This window comes from Diabrotica undecimpunctata, chromosome 7, assembly GCF_040954645.1.
Source record: "Diabrotica undecimpunctata isolate CICGRU chromosome 7, icDiaUnde3, whole genome shotgun sequence".
In the NCBI taxonomy this organism is placed as follows: domain Eukaryota; kingdom Metazoa; phylum Arthropoda; class Insecta; order Coleoptera; family Chrysomelidae; genus Diabrotica; species Diabrotica undecimpunctata.
The window spans coordinates 54,935,091-54,951,869 of record NC_092809.1 but is presented as its reverse complement, the minus strand read 5'-3'; the positions used below and the strand labels follow the sequence as shown (position 1 = coordinate 54,951,869).

Sequence of the window (16,779 nt, the reverse complement as noted above, 5' to 3'; positions counted from 1 at the left end):
GTTTAAATGGGATAACTCAAAATAGTATTATTTCGAGTTACCTAGTTGTAGTACTAAGGTGATGAACTGGTCGTAATTTATGCTTTGATAATTAGTTTACAAGCTACATTCTTATGATAAGTCTCTTATTTGAACACCGATTGACTTCGGTGGGAACTATTTAAAAAACAAGGAGTTGCCGCCACGTCTACTTTTTACAAAAGATCCATCTAGTATCTTTGGTTTCCAGAATGATTTGTTAGTAGTGAGTTACATGTGGCACAAAAACAAAAACGTCATTTTTTTTCCACTTTCCACCATGATGATTCATTGATACGAATACAGGAGAACAAACAAAAAGCCATTTATAGTTACTATTTATAATCTAACAAAGGGAGGTGAAGACATTGTCGATCAGCTATCAGCAACATATGATGCATCCAGAAATTGTCGCAGATGGCCACTTATAATTTTTTCTCCCTCTTAAATACTGCCGTTATAATGCTTAAAATAACAAAAACGATCATAAAATTATAAGGCGTGCTTTTATTAAATTACTTGGAAAGGAGCTAATAGACGAGCAACAAGAAATCAGAAGAAATTCACTATGTAAACGTACCACCAGTAGGGGTGTGCCTAAAGACAGTAAAGAAAAACCTAAGAAACGACGATGCGAAATGTGCCCACGAAAATGGGATAGAAAATTGCAATATTTTTGTGTTGAAGGTAAAAAACAATATGTATTCCGCATTCTGTTTTGACATGTAACGATTGCAAAAACGGACAAGCCATAGATAATGCTACCGATTAATTTGATCTTGTTTTTCATTTTTTTATTTAGAAACATAACGTTTTTCATAGTGTATTGTTCTATTAAAGAAAACAAACATGCAATTTTCAATATAATTTTGGAGCTATTTCAGATAGTTGGATCTACCAGACCCCATCAGACATAAGTCGCTAAAACTAAGTACCAGATTAACCCAGGGTTAAGGGTGCTTCAAATGGAAGTATTGCAGATGCACCACTGGATGGATTTTAACAGAAATATTTGTGCATTGTGCAATAGTTAAATCATTTTATACCCCACACAAATCCGTCTAAAGATATAACAGTTCTTTTAGTTATCGATAACCACAAAAACCATATTTCTTTGGAAGCAATAAAACTGTCAAAAGAAAACCATGTAGTTTTGATTAATTTTTCGCTTCATTTAAGTCATAAGCTTTAGACATAACCATTTATGGTCCACTTAAAAATCATTACAATACTGCATGTAAAACTTGACTTACAAATCATCCCAGTCAGCGCTGTACAATATATAATATACCAGAAATATTAGGTCAAGTTTACCACTTAGCATATTCCTTTAAAAATTATGTTTCTGGATTTAAAAAGACGGGTATATTTCCCCTAAAAGAAACTTATTTTCGATGACAGTAATTTTATTCCTTTGACTGTAATCGTCACTGCTTTAAATAACAACTTTTTAATGCAGAAAAAGTAGCAGCGTACAGCAGAGTCCTTTAACGGTGAATCTCTAAATTTAGAACGACAACCGTCTACCAGCAAATTAAAAAATACCCCCTCTAAGCAGTTTATCAGCCGGTAAGGCCTAAAACCTTTCCCAAATCAGAAAAAATGATCAAAAAACACGGAAAAGAAAAATCAGATCTTACAAAGTATTGACAACTACGCCGATTTACAAAGACATTAAAAAAGAACAAAATAATAAAAAGAGAGCCAGAAAACATACCTTTAAAAAATTGGAGACTACAAAAAAAAATTAATCCCAATAGCATTAAACAAAGCTAAAATATTTTGCCAGTAACAGCAGCTCAGAAGACTTAGAATTAAGCTATTTGGAGCTTACTGACTCTGATGAAATATATTGGACTGAAAATGAACAACCAATGAAAAAACTTGATGTCGGAAGTTTCATTCTTGTTAAATTTGCGACAAAACTCATTTAAAATATTCTTCTTCTTCTTCTTCGTCTTTTTCCTCTTTATAAGCAATTCTGCTTGTTCATTGGTAGAATAATACCTCTATGGAAGGTTGTCACTCCATCTTTTGCGCGGTCGTCCGATACTTCTTTTGTCGATTGGTGACTTATCACTTGCTATTTTGACGACACGGGTCTCATCCATTCTGCTTATATGGTTATTCCATTCTTTTTTTCTATTTTGTGTCCATTAATTTATACACATTTTCTTATAATGACTTCACTTCTCTTTCGATCTCTCAGCGTATTTCCTGTAATTCTTCTCAGTACCCTCATCTCTGCCGTTTCCAGTAGCCTTTGCGTTGTGGCTGTGTCGGGTCTTGTTTCTGAGGCATATGTCATTATTGGTCTTACACTGGCTTTACAAATTCTTTACTTCATGTCAGTGTTAATGTGTCTGTTTCGCTATATGTTGTTATTAAGGCATCCTGCTAATCTATTTGCTTTTTGTACTTGATCTCTCACTTCTTTGTATCGTCTGCGCATTCTGTGTCCTTTTGCTTTGTTACCGTTTTTGATGATTTCATCCATGATTAAATGAAAGAGTATGGGGCTCAATAAGTCTCCTTGTCTTATTCCGCTGCCGATTTCTATAGGTTCTGTAAGTTGTCCATCTATTCTGACTTCCATTTTGTTGTTTTGGTAGATGTTTAGGGAATATTCTCTATAATACAGAAGATGGATTACATCTTTGATTCTTACTCTGTCAAACGCTTTCTGTAGGTCAATCGGACACAGAAACGCTGGTGAATTATACTGTAGTGATTTTTTAGTAATTTCCTTTATAACAAATATTGCATCTATACACGATCTACCACTACGAAAACCCTTTTCTTCATCTGCTAAACTTATCCTCTGATTTATTAGTACTTGTAAAATATTAGTTGTAAGTTTTAGGGTAGCATTTAAAAAGTTTATATCTCTGTAGTTTTCTGACTGTGTTTTTTTCCTTTTTTGAATAGTAGAATATTTAAAAGATTTGTCTGGTAAAAGTAACACGGAATGAAAAGGATAGAAACGAATTCTTTCTTATTTTTTTGAGACCTATGAAGATAGTTAGATGAGATAATAAATTCACCTATCCAGATTTCCAAGCTAAATCTGTTATACCTACCTACTTATGAATATTATCATTTCTTGATAATCTATTAAATAACTATGAATAAAATAAAGTTAGTAACAAAATATTTTATCAATATATAAAGTGATTAACTCTTTCGTATGATTAAAGATAAATCTCATAAAATATTTACTTATATGATTGCATTTCTTAGCTTAGAATTGATCTCACTAATGTATTCAAGTGACTTATTCTCCATTAAACTCCTTTATAACGTTCCTGAAAAATAATGACAATACCTTCAGTATTTTTGAAGAATTTGAACATTTTTTCTAGTTCTTTTAGTTTGTGAGCTAGAACCTTATAAAAATTTAATTGCTTTTTGACCAAAAGGATGGAAATTCACTCTCGGAATCCGTAATTAGCAGCCAAAAGTATATAAAAAACACTTGGGTAGACATATCAGAAATGAAAAGGCCACGCTGGCCCATATACTAATATATCTTATCTACAAAGTAAACGAAAACATTCGATTAAAGATCATCCAGGTATACGGACCAACGAGTGCTCACACAGACTAAGAAGTTGAATGGTTGTACGATGACGTTAAATCTGCGATACAAGAGGTAACTAAACGCCAAAAGAGACTACAAGCAGGATGATTCGGAGTTAGTACTTGGACCTCACGGATGTAGCGATAGAAATAAAAAGGGTCAAACTCATAGATTTCTTTCTCAAAGAATCTGTCCAAGACGAAACTGTTCACTCAATTTTTAACCAGATCTGACCATAAAATTGTTAGAGCGAAGATTGTCTTAAACGTATAGAAGTAAAGAAGAAATATGCTAACAAGGACTAATGTCACATACACTATAATTACTAACGCAAGGCATACCAGAAAGAAATAGAGATTAAACTACAGAAAAACGTTTAAAATGAACACAATATTGAACAACATAACGAAATGTTGGAGGATACCCTAAAGAAGGCACAAAAGTGCCAAGTCAAGTAAACAAGGAAACATAAAAAACTTACAATAGACATTAATTAAATAAAACTATTTCAAAAGCCGATATATAGACAAAAGGAACCTCGATAATAAATAAATGACCAATATCCTGAAACAAAACAAGCATAAAGACGAAAGTTGAAGACAGAAACGAGGAATATTTTTAAGTTAAAAAATAAACAAGGACATGTCATATATAAATAACAAGAGATCCTAAAATTCATCGAAGAGTATTACAGACCATTATATAGTCGAGATGCTCGCATTCCAGAGGTAGAAAGTTAAGCAATACAAATTCAAGAATCAGAGGAAGTTTCAGATATAACCGAAGAGGAAATTAAATTAACATTAACAGGTATGAAGAACAACAAAGCTTTAAAATCCCTTTACAATACCTGCATTTTTGAAGGAATTACACAAGAAAAATAAAATAGTGAAACAATCTATTGATATATATATATATATATATATATATATATATATATATATATATATATATATCAATATATATATATATATATATATATATATATATATATCAATATATATATATATATATATATATATATATATATATATAGATATATATATATATATATATATATATATATATATATATATATATATATATATATATATATATATATATATATATATACTATGGTGATACGAATACACTTTTCTTGGAAAATGTTATTAGGCAAGGAGACACCATATCTTTTAAATTATTCACCACTTTACTACAGAGTGCTACAGGAAACAATAATTGGGAAAATATTGGAGTCAACATAAATGGGGAGTTTCTGGATAACTTGAGGTTTGCAGACGATATAGTCCTTATTACATACCAGGTAGATCATGCCTGGCAACTTCTTTAAGACCTTAAGAGCTCTTGTATACGAGTTGTCCTTAAAATTAACTTTTCCAAAACACAACACATGACCAACCTTGTACTGGCTAAAATCATTTTAACCAATGGAACGTAAATTGACCAAGTTCATACCTATTAGTATCTGGGCCACGAGATTAAATTAGAAAGTGATAATCAAACAACAGAGTTAAACAGCACAATAGTACTAACATGGGCAGCTTACAGAAAACTAAGAGAAGTCTTTAGATCAAATATTCCCATGTGCTTAAAAAGGAAAATCCTTAATAAATGTATATTTCCAGTATTAACGTATGAGCAGAAACATTGACTCTTACCAGCAAAACAATCAATAAGGTACAAGTGGCACAGAGAGCAATGAAGAGGTCAATATTGAATATATCCCTCAGAGACAGAGTTTCAAATCAAATAGTTAGATGAAAAAGTGGTGTGACGGACGCAACTAAAAGAATTGAGACGCTAAAATGGAACTACGCAGGACATGTTGCCAGAGACAGAGATGGAAGAGGGACCAAAAAACTTCAGAATGAAAACCTAGACACGATTCTTATCGTAATAGAGGTCCTCCAAGAAGGCGATATTAAGCGTCTTCAGCACAACTGGATTTAAGGTGCCCAAGATCGGATGCAATGGAGTTATTTACAAAAGGCTTAAGTTCAGCAGTTGACATAAAACGGACAATGATGAAGAATCTTACTTCAGCATCCATACAAAGTTTTCATAAAAATTATTACTACTAGGCTATCTAATGAAGAATGCCTAAACAACATCCGCTATGCAGATGACACCGTTATTTTTGCAAACAGTTGTAACAGTTTACAGCAACTAATAAACAACGTAAATGAAGTAAGTGAAAGATTTGGACTACAAGTAAACGTATCAAAAACTACATTTATAGTCATCAGCAAAAATAAAATTAGAGATCTAATTGCTTATGATATATATGATATTGCTGGTTGCAAAATTTAAGGGAGTGGTATGGGTGCAGTTCAATACAGTTGTTCAGAGCTGCAGCCAACAAAGGAAAGATTGCTGTGATGGTAGCTAACCTCCGATAGGAGACGGTACTGCAAGAAGAAGGAGTTACATGTCCATCACATATTTTAAGGTAAAGTTGGTTTGTCAACTGGTAGATTTTTCTAGACTAACTAATCCAGAGCAACCAATACATTCCATATACAGGAAATGCAAAGTTCGGTGAGAAGAAGATGTGTCACATGTTACGCAAAAAATTCAGCAGATAACGGTAGAAAATTTGCACAGACTAAAACTCCCTTTTCTCGTTGCAGGTGCTTTCAATGCAATAAATTCTATTGTATCACGTGATTTTGTGAGGTTTATTCATGTAATCTATAGACATTTGTACATAACTGTTGTATGTTTTCATTTATTTTTGCACAACATCTGACAAATAGTTTAAATTATTTTAAACTGTTTGCCCTTGTTTAGTGTAGTGTTTGTACAGTTTTATATTTAATGTTATGTTTATTACATTCTGCACTTTTTGGATATCTTAAAATTGACGAAATGCCCCTGATGATGCTTTAGATAGCGAAAGTACTTGGGCAAGATTAAATTAAGAAAAGTGTGCTCGATATCTGCCTTTCATTTTATCAAAATCTTTTTTTTCCGATGAAGCCACATTTTTTATACATGGTACCCTAAATTGTCAAAATTGCAGATATTAGAGTCAAGAAAACCCACATTGGATGACTGAGTCACACACGCAATATCCTGAGAAAGTAAATGTATGGGCAGGGATCATTAATGACAGAATCATTGGCCCTTTTTTTTTGAAGAAAATCTAACAGGAGAACGTTATTTAACTTTTTTAAGAAATTAACTTATACCTGTCCTTGCTAACATGCATATTTTTTTTATTTTAGAAATATTCACGCTATTATGAACATCACGTATTATGGTCAACAATATGGACTCAATATAAACGTTAAGAAGACAAAGCTTATGATAATTAGCAAGAAAAGAATAACAGAAGGTCAACTCTACGTCAACCAATCCCCTGTAGAAAGAGTGACGCACTACAACCAACTCGGCATCATAATAAATGAATAATGGACTAACAACCAGGAAATTAGAGCACGCATCGGAAAAGCTAAATCCATTTTCAATCGGATGGGGGCCTTCTTCAAGAGTCACTCTTGAATCTTGGACCTTGAATGAAGGTATGTGCAGAAAACTGGAAGTATTTGAGATGTGGCTATATCGGAGAATGCTTAAGATCCCGTGGACTGACCGACTCACAAATGAGAAGGTCCTCAGAAGAATGAATAAGAATTGAGAAGTACTGACCACCATTAAATCTCGAAAGTTACAGTTCTTCGGACATATTATGCGAAATGAATCCAGATATGCTCTCCTTCAAGCCATCCTGCAAGTCATCCTGAATGATCGCCAACATTCGTAACGGATAGGCACATCAAGAAGAAGAATTATGAACATTTTTTGTTAATACTTCCTTATACCTATTGTAAACCGTTACATGTTTTTTTTATGAAAATTACACACTTCTACAATGTATATAAAGTTCAATATCCTCTAATGAAATTTGAATAAAAGTTTAAATTCCTTGGAAACTTATTAACCAGATACAGCATTATCGTTTAAAGTGTAAAGTTGCCTTTTTTATTATAGAGGGGGCTGTCAAAATTGGCATGAAACCGGCATCCTAAATTTTCGCCCTAATTCCTTTTTTTTTTCAAATGGGACACCCTGAATGTGATTTATTATTTTAGAAAAATTTGTTTTTTACTATCGATCTTTATTAGTATTTCTTATGCATATCTCTTGCAGTTTTCAAATAAGTTAACTTTATACATTTTTGTCACAAAAATTTATCTATCAAGTAGCCTATGGAATATTTTGACAAAAATATCATTTGTTAATGTTTAATAGTAAACTGGTTCTATGTAGTAAAAGCTCCCACTTCAATAATAAAGACTTACAAATAGATATCCTAAGATATTTTGCAGCGAATCCAAATTCATCCTTACGGTAATGTGAGCAATTGTTACAGTTATCGACTTGAACAATTTACAGAAAATATAATATAATAAAACATATAAAAATAAAATATAATATAATAAAACATCATTGGACTCTTTATTCGTATACAGTAGCTCAATATTTACATCCTGGAGATTATGTAAGACGTGTAGAATTTTGTGAGTCGGTTTTAATGAAATTCCAATATTAAAATTTTACAAAAAAAATTATTTGGTGTGATGAATCGAACTTTACAAAAAATGGTATATTTATCCGCCATAAAAGTCACTTCTGGAGTGACGAAATTCCTCAGGTCACGTGGGATAGTATATTTCAAGCATTCTTTTCGTTTTTGTGCCGTGAAATGCTAAAAATACCTTGGACAGCAAGGAAAACTAACGAAAAAGTACCAACTGCTATAGACTGATAGAGCTGATAGAACTTATAGAGAACTGCTAAAGACTGTTAAACATCGAATAATGTCTTATCTGGGATATATAGTAAGGAAAATCCTTAAAGGTGTAAGAAGAAAACAAGTTTCTTGGTTAAAAAACATTTGTGAATGGACACAGATATCAAATGCAGGACAATTATTCCATATTGCAGAAGATCGAGAAGCCTTCGCAATAGTGATCGCCAACTTCGGATAATTCTGATATGGCACGCGAAGAAGAAGAAGTCACTCTCATGATTTATGAGGAAAATTTAAACGGAGAGCGTTACTGAAACATTTTCGGTAAGTAATTGTTTCAGCACTGCACGATTTATATAATAACAAAGCTAACGAGGTTTGGTTTCAACAAGAAGGAGTACCGGCTCACAATATTCGAGAAATCGGCACATTGCTTGATAAAATATTTAGCGATAGACGGATAACTAATAAAGATCTATTTCTCTGGTCACCAAGATCCTGTTGTCACCGTTAGATTACTATATTAAAAGATATGTTAAAAATAAGGTGTTCTCTGAATGTGTCACTACTAAGAAAGCTAAAATAAATAAAGTTCTTAACGAAATAGATAAATAATCAATATCAAGAGCTACTAATTAAAATCATATTAAGAGTTCATAAATGATTCGATGTTAATGGGTAACCTTTTGAACATTTATTACAGTAATAAGCTAGTGCCTATTTTATTTGAAAGAATCGTTTAAGTATCCAATGTTTAACTTACAATATGAAAATGAAATAATGAATCACATACAGGGTGTCCCATTTGAAAAAAGGAATTGAGCGAAAATTTAGGATTCCAGTTTTATGCCAATTTTAATTTTGACAGCACCCTGTATAATGTAAAAGGCAATTTTACACTGCAAAAGATAATGCTATATCTGGTTAATAAGTTTATAAGAAATTTAAGCTTTTATTAAAATTATATTAGAGGATATTGAACTTTATATACATGGTAGAAAAGTGTAATTATCATATAAAAACCATTATAACTCAAAACCGGTTCTTAAAAGATATAGGGAAGTATTAACAAAAACTGTTCAGAATAAGGTGAATATTTCTAAAATTAAAAAATGTACAGGGTGTGTTATTAAAAAAAAACGAAGTTACAAGCAGCTTTTGATATTACTAGAAGTAGCAAATAGATGAAACTATTTTCATTAAATAGGTCACTCTTCAAAACCCCTTCATTCCAATTTTCATGATTCAGTTACTTTTAGTTCTCGAGATATTTTTAAGTTGCCGCACACTGTATACGTTTTGTGTAAATATTACTATAAAAATTTTTAATAAAAATAATAAATAAAAGAGAAACACTCAAAATTTTAGAAGTATTAAAAGTGTGATTTTCAAAATATAAATTGACACTTTTAAGTATGTTCCTGTTCTACCTTTATGTTATGTTTTTACTAAAAAAACTACATTTAGTCGATTCAAAAATGTACAAACCAATAGTTCCTGCTGTGAGATATGTTTTTCTTATTCACTTAATACACAAACAAAGCACACAAACACTGATCGTATTTAAATGAACTCTACTATCTTCGGGAAATCTTCGTACGCTTTCATTAAAGCTGAAATTGAAAAACTGAAAGAAAAGCGACTTAAGCTAGTAGGCTGAGCCAAATATTCTCCCCACCTCCAGTCGAACCGCCCTGAAAACTCCCGGTTGGGGCGGTCCTTCCTGAAAAGTTCGTCTACTAGAATGCAATAACTGTGACAATCTGTAAACATCTCTGGCAATAAATATACCGAGTTTGTCATTAAATGCTGTATAAATAAGTAATGTGTCATCATTAAAGGATTATAGATGAGGCCAGTGGAGGAGAAAAAAGTCGGTATCTTGCATGAGATTAAGGGATGGAATTCCGATGATTTACTTCCTGACACTTTGCTATTAGCGTAAAATCTCTTCAGCCTACACTAAAAGATATTACTTTAAACTAATAACTGTACATATGTTTTTAAATTTTATATATTTTTTAAAATAAGAGACGAGTAGTTCGAATATCGAATACCTGACTACTTTTAAGACTTATAAGTTATATAAGAAGTATGAAAATTATTAAGAAGAACTTTGATAAAAGAAATACAAAAAAATAAATCCGGTAAACCAAAAGCAAAAAAATACTAGAAACTTTTTTGTCTTCTTTTTCTTCTTTCTGTACCATGCCCGATTTTTGTTCGTTTACTATCAAAATATTCTTTTTGTGTAGACATAGCTCTGTCTGTTTTCAATGTGTCTTCAGAAATTTTTTATTCCATCGTTTTCCTGGTCTTCCCAATGATCGTCCGTTTATTACGGAAGCGTCTCTTGTCGTTTTTACTACTCTATTTTTTATCATTTGGCTTATACGATCGTTCCATTATGCAAGGCAAAATTCGAGAAAAGCGAAATGTGGGAAGACGAAGAATATCCTGGCTTAAGAACTTAAGGAAATGGTTTGAATGCAATAGTGCAGAACTTTTTAGAGCGGCAATCAACAGAGTCCGCATAGCCATGATGATTTCCAACCTTCGATAGAAGATGGAACTTAAAGAAGAAGAAGAAGATCGTTCCATTCTATTCTTCTCTGTCTTACCTAATCTTTGATGTTCTCCACTCTGCATCTATATTTTATATCTGTACTTCTAGCCACGTCCCAACGTGTCTTCGACCATCGATGTTTTTAAGTGTTTTCATCTCTGCTGTTTCTAGCACTATTTTTGTTTTTTTTTTCTCGGGCCGTCATTATTGGTTTGATGACTGTTCGGTAAATTCTGCCGTTCATTACGTTCTCAATATTATTCTATTTAGGTATCCTGCTGCTCTGTTTGCTCTATTTACTTGATATTCTTCCACTTCTGTTTCGAGCTTTCTGTAGCTAGATAGTGTGGGGGCTAATATGTAAACTACATCACTAAAATTAGCATGTTAAGTTTTTTAGTGGTTTCATTAACCTTCCATCGGGCGCGGTCTTCAAACCAAAAGAAATAGGCGCGGTGTATCAAATTGATTACCAGGATGTTTACGTCTCTTATTGTCAATAACAACAAGTTATTTTAATACTACGCATTTATTACATATTATCCATATACGTAAGTACATAAAAAACTTAAAAATACATTCGAATACAAATTATTTGCTCAAAAGGTAACTAAATAACTTTTTCTAAAATTTGACGTAGTACTCGTAAAAAAGCATAAAGTTCTGTATAACACCCTTTCCTCATTTTTATGTCATCTTGTGGTATTTGTGTAAAAATCTGAGTGCAAATATTGCAAAAGCTACCTATGTAAATCAGACAAATAGGTTTTTTACATTTTTTTGCAGTTACACTTAGTCAAACGTCTTTGTCCAATGCATGTATGACATATCTTGCGTTTCTGAAATTATTATTAGCTCTTGTCTTATTTGGAACGAATTCAGGTAAAATTTCGACTTTATTTTTTTTCAACGTGGCAACGTAAGAAAGATTTTTACATTGTAACTCGTCTATCAATAGAATAATGGTGAACCAGTTATCAACAGTAACATTTCGTCCTGTCTGATAAATAGGTTGGCAAAGTCGCAGAACAACATCCACCAATTTTCAATCCGAAAACCTTCCAATTTCACATAAATTGTAACGTTGTATCCTAAACTATGGAATTTTTGTAAATTGTTTACTAACATTGTAAAAGGGTCACGAATTGTTGCAATTTTGTCATTTTTTTTTTTATTTTTGGTAGTACGACCATCAAATCGCATACAACGCGTAATGAACTTAAATCTTATGATGTTCATGGCCAGTCGGAATTTTTCAATGCCATCCCCGTAGGATCCCTACGGGTCTTCCACACTCTGTCTGTTACTTCTGTGAACACCAGCAAAGTATAAGAGACCTATAAATTCTTTCAGTTCAACAATGTCTATAGGCTTGTCATATCTATCTATTGGTTGGTCTTTTGTACAATAATACGCAATATTTCGTCATCCATAATGCAACTCCAGCATTCCAAACGAGCTTTTGCCATTCTTGCAGCACCTATTACACTTGGTAACTTGCAAATAAGATTATATTGTTTTAAACGAACTCTTTGTGATGGGAGATTTGTATTCCATTTTTTTTTGTGAGAGTTTTTCCTATACTTTTCTCTCTTCCAAAAAAAGTTGTTATCATCTGTGTTAGATCCATCGTAATCATCATTGTCACTAGCTTTTTGCTCGGTACATGAATCGTCCACACGGGTTCGACTTCATATTCTGCATCTGTATTCTCTTTATCATCAAAATCGTCCTATGAGTCACCTTCGTCGTCATCAAACATCAATCTTTGTAGTTTTTTAACAATTTAAAATCCTTTAAGTTATATTTTACTGCCGTGATAAGCGTATTTTCGACCTAATAGTATATAGTATACGTAGTAGTGTAGTTAGTAGTATATAGGAAGGTGTGTGTGGTCACCTGTTACAAGCAAGTAGGTTTAAGTGCTCTCTCGGAAAAATTGTGAATTTGGGTATGTAAACTTTATATTTAAATTAAAAATCTGGCAGACGCTATACCTATAGATGCAAAGAAGAGTTGAAGACGAGGGCGGTTCAGAAATATAATTCAATTCATATAATTAAGGGAAAAGTTTAAAATTCTTAGATTATTGTTTAAAGTTAAAGTAAAAGTTTTAAGTATTATCAACTTTAACATATTAACTTTTTATATTGTATGTAACGTTTTTGTGCCAAACAGTAATTACGGTTCGCTATAATAAAGGTGACCACACACTAAAATCGACGGCAAAGTGGCGTTGGTGAATAAATATCGTTTTAATTTTCGGCTGTAAGAAAACTCGGAAAACGGGACTTACAACGAAAGGTAACTCGGTAGAAGTGACCCACATATAAACACCGATAAGGGTCGGAGATTCGACGGGTTGACTAGTCGACGACACTTTTCGCGATGTAGGACAGGGAAGGAGATACACAGCGAAACAACAAGAAAAGTCCAAGAAAAATATTGTAAGAATGGACAGCGACGAATACTCTACAGATGAAGGTAGAAAAAAAGGGGGAAAATATAGATTTTTTTGTAAACAGCAAAAAAACACCAAGAACTCCTACAAAACGCCAAACAACTGAATCTGAGAAATTGGACCGGTTATTAATAATGATGAAAAAAATGAACACAACTCAAAATGATATGAAGCAAGAACAGAAAGAAATAAAAACTGAAATAAGAGCAATTAAAGACCAACAAAACAAAACAAACGAAGCTCTACTAAAACTGACAATAGAAAACGAACAATTAAAAAAAGAAAATCAGGATATAAGAAAAGAGAATTCAGAAATAAGGAGATAGTTACCAGAAATAAAAAAAGCAGTCGAAATAATAAAAAAAAAGAAGAAAAAACAACATTGTAATGAATGGTCTATGGATACAAATGAACCAAGCAGACTAAAAGAAAGAATAAAAGGACTTTTTAATAAACATCTTCAAATTGATATTACACCTACAACAGTATAAAAATAGGCGAGAATACATGCGTAATAGAACTAAGAAATGCAGAGGAAATACACGAGATCATGGCAAAAAAATATAAACTAAAAAAGGTCGTAGGAGAGAAAGTATTCATCAATGATGACTTGACTAGAGAAGAGAAAGAAAAACAGAAACACCTAAGAAATTTTGTAAAAAACGAAAAAGAGAAAGGCAAAGACGTCAAACTTGGTTACAATAAGGTGTTAGTAAACCAAGAAGAATGGAGATGGAACAAAATAAAAAAGGAACTGGAAAAATATCCAAAAAACTAGAAAACGACACCCACAAGAGGAACATTGATAACGACCAAAGCAACGGAAAGGATCTGACAATGACGACCAAGGCGACGAATAGGAATAACGATAGGAAAAAGCACGATGCAAAGGTAAACAAGGATGAAAATAGGAAGAAGATGAAAGATATACCGCAGAAAAAAGAAGAGTTAAAAATGGGAACATGGAACGTAAGAAGCATCAATGGAAAATAGGTAGAACTTGTAGAAGAAATGATCAGACAAAAAATAGAAATATTAGGAATAACAGAAACGAAAATGATAGGAAGGGGTTTTAAGAAGATACACAAAGGATATTGGTTATTTTGGGTAGGAGCTGATGCAAAGGAGAGAGCAAAAGAAGGCGTATGGATAATAATTGCACCGAATAGACTACAATACATTATAGAAGAAACATATGGTAACCAGAGAATATTATCGCTGAAAATGACTGATAGACGAGGAAATATGGACAATAATAACAGCCTACGGAGTAAATGAAGGTGCAAAAAAGGAAGAGAAGGATAAATTTTTCGAGGAGCTCCAAATGCAAATTGACAATGGGGAAGAAATTATAATTGTAATGGGAGATCTAAACGGTAGAGTCGGAAATAATAACAATGGAATTGAGGAATGCATGGGGAAAGAAGGAGAAGAAATACTAAACAAAAATGGTAAAAGAATAATAGAAATATGTATGGAGAATAAACTTGTTATAACAAATACAAAATTTAAACATAAAAAAGTACACAAATACACGAGAGTACAAGAAAGCAGAAATGAAAAATCAATCATAGATTACTTTTTGGTAAGTAGCAACAAATGGAAAAGAGTACAAGACACGAAAGTGAAAAGAGGCTCAGAGATTTTCAGTGACCATCATCTAGTAATAATGAGAATGAGAACAGCAAAAGGAAAGGAAGAAAAGAGGAGAAAGGTAGTAAATGAAAAAGTAAAAAGCTACAAAATAAAAGTAGAAAGATATAAGAAGATATTCCAAGAAAAATTAGACAATATTTTGAAAGGTAGGGTAAAAACTACAAGTATAGAAGAAAAGTGGGAAACTCTTAAGACCAACTTATTCATAGTTGCTGAGGAAACTTGCGGGAAGACAAAAATAGCAAATAATAGTATGAGGAGAACTGAATGGTGGACGGACGAAATACAAAGGAAAGTAAAGAACAAAAAAGAAAAATGGAAGAGATATCTAAGTACAAAGCGCCCTGAAGATTATGAGGCATATAAAGAAAAAAGAAAAGAGGTTAAAATAACTGTGAAAGAAGAAAAAGAAAGGTAATGGGAAAAGTTTGGACTAAAAATGATAAATAATTATAGAGATAATCAAAAACTCTTCTATGGCGCATTAAAACAGCTCTAAAACAACTATAAATAATTATAGAGAAATCAAAAACTCTTCTATGGCGCATTAAAACAGCTCAGACAAAAAAAAACACATGATGCCGAATATAAAAGACAAGAATGGAAAGGTAATAACAGAAGAAAACCAAATAATGGAAAGATGGAGAGAACGTTTCATAGAGCTAACTCAGACAGACGTAGACAACATAGTGGAGATAACAAGAAATAAATGAAGAACAAAAAGTAGAACCCATAACAACAGAGGAACTAGAAAAGGCAATTGAAAGAGTTAAATTAGACAAGGCACCAGGCAAGGATCACATCACCCCGGAAATGATAAAATTCATGGGAATAGATGGAGTGGACAGCATGAAAGAACTAATTAATGATATCATAAAGAGAGCAGAAATACCAGAGGACTGGAAGAAAGACATTATACTACAATACACAAAAAGGGCGACAAGAGAAACTGTAATAATTACCGAGGTATTACTATATTAAATATTCCTGGAAAGGTATTCGCAAAAATAATAGAAACAAGAATAAAAACCCAAATAGAACCAACTATGGAAGATACACAATGTGGATTCAGGAAGGACAGAAGCACGCAAGACCACATATTCACAATAAGACAAGTAAGTGAGAAAGTAATCAATAAAAATAGAGAAATACATATATGCTTTATTGATCTGGAAAAGGCGTTTGACAGAATACAAAGAAAGGACGTATGGAGGACATTAAAGAAAAGAGTAGTTGACAGGATAACAATTGATGTTATAAAGGATATGTACAATAATAATACAAATACGGTGAGAACCAACAACGAGGAATCCGAAGAATTTACTACAAGTCAAGGCGTCAAACAGACTGTTCTCAGTGGTACTGGATGAAGCAATAAAGAAAGCCAAGAGAAGAATGAGAAAACTAACATTAGGATACTGGCAAATAAAATAGACTCAACTATCAGAGCTTCTATTTGCAGACGACATGGTTTTGATAGCAGAAAACAGAGAAGACCTACAGAACAACGTTGAAATCCTAGAAGAAGAACTGTCAAACATAAATATGAAAATAAATACAGAGAAAACAAAAACAATGGTAATTTCAAAAAAGAGAAAGACACACGCAATACAATTAAACGAAAAACAACTAGAACAAGTGGAACATTTTAAATACCTAGGAGTAATAATTGAATCAAAGGTAAACAAGACATGGAAATAAATGAGAGAATGGGACGAACAGGAAGCTTATTTAACACT

The 16,779-nt window shown here is 32.4% G+C and overlaps 1 protein-coding gene across 1 annotated transcript in view; it reads right to left on the bottom strand.

Moving 5' to 3' along the window:
* Nucleotides 1-9,969, bottom strand: part of LOC140446764 (fork head domain-containing protein L1-like) — a 111,532-nt gene extending 101,563 nt beyond the window's left edge. The window contains exon 1 of the mRNA XM_072539356.1: nt 9,846-9,969. The gene's annotated coding sequence lies outside the window, so the exon portion shown is untranslated. The remainder of the gene's footprint in view (nt 1-9,845) is intronic.
* Between the last annotated feature and the right edge of the window lie 6,810 nt (nt 9,970-16,779).